Source organism: Sciurus carolinensis, chromosome 10, assembly GCF_902686445.1.
Source record: "Sciurus carolinensis chromosome 10, mSciCar1.2, whole genome shotgun sequence".
NCBI classification, from domain to species: Eukaryota; Metazoa; Chordata; class Mammalia; order Rodentia; family Sciuridae; genus Sciurus; species Sciurus carolinensis.
Window position 1 is genome coordinate 126,555,620 of NC_062222.1, and position 1,333 is coordinate 126,556,952.

Consider the following 1,333-nt stretch of genomic DNA (forward strand, 5'->3'; position numbering starts at 1 on the left):
CTGACTCCCTTGAAGACAGTTATTTGGATAAATGTCAAAGACACCATATCTTTGTAATTGATTTCCTAGGGAATGGGTGATTACAAATCAGTGTAATCTGTATGTGGTGTCTGTTGGTGATATAATCATTTAACAGTTAGAAATACTAAAAATAGCATTCAAAGAATCATGGCAATAATAAAAATAAGTTAATGACTTTAAGAATGGCAAGTGACTACTATTCTGTGTGCTCAGTGTGAAAGATAGCAGAGAGTGGTTTGGCTTGGGCTGAATTAGACAATGATAACTGGTTTAAAAGTGTAGCTACTTCTCAGTTTCAACTGCTCATTTTTCTGGTGGGCATATACATATCGTTACCAGACATTTCATTGTAATCCAGAGATTTAGACCTTATAGAACAAACCCGGAATTTTTTTTTTAGTGCTTTTTGTGGTTTTATTTAAGCACACACAAAACAAATGTGCTCATGAACTGTCAATTCATTTTCTTCACTGCACAGTCTGGGATTGGGATTGGTGACTCTGATGGCCAATTGGGCTGCTCTTTTCATGATGGTTTTGAGGTTCTTTGTGAAAACATTGTGAGCAATCTCAGCACAGTAAGATTTGTTGCACAAGAGCAGCACTTCCAGCTCCTTGACATTGTGGACCAGAAACTTCCAGAAGCCACTGGGCAGCATGTGCTTTGCTTTCTTGTTGTTCCCATAACCAATGTTGGGCATCAAGATCTGGCCTTTGAATCTTCTCTGCACCCTGTGGTCAATACATCTGGGTTTCTACCAGTTATGCTTAATTTTGACATATTGGTCTGACTGGTGCCTGATGAAAATCTTGGTCCTCTTTTTCATGATTTTGGGCTTCACGAGAGGTCTGAGGGCAGCCATGATGCCAAATACAGATGGTGGCCACCTCCGTAAGCAGTGCTGAAGAAGAGAGGAAAGCATTTTATCCCAAACTGATTTTTGATGCTAAATGTTTCAATTAAAAATATCATGTTCACATACTAAGTGTGGGCACAAAACAAATTCGGCACATTGACTGCCATTTTATGATCACCTACCTCTTACCTAGAGAAAGATATGATTAAAATAGTCTTCAAGTATAGATTTCTAAAAACCAATAGATTTCACTGGACTGTTGGTTCTACTCAGTTTCTCCCACGTGATGTTCTGGGATTTGGGGATTTGATTAACACAAGACCCAAAAAGTTTGTACAAAATATTCAGATACAACATTAGCTCCCATACTCATCTATTACCATGTGACAATATTAACTCAGATTTAATGATTTAGAACAACACACTTTCATTATTACACAGTTACTTTGTGTGAGG

The 1,333-nt window shown here is 37.8% G+C and overlaps 1 pseudogene; it reads right to left on the reverse strand.

Annotated features, from left to right (window-relative positions):
- Nucleotides 1-439: 439 nt before the first annotated feature.
- LOC124994311 (60S ribosomal protein L32-like) lies at nucleotides 440-883 on the reverse strand (annotated as a pseudogene).
- Between the last annotated feature and the right edge of the window lie 450 nt (nucleotides 884-1,333).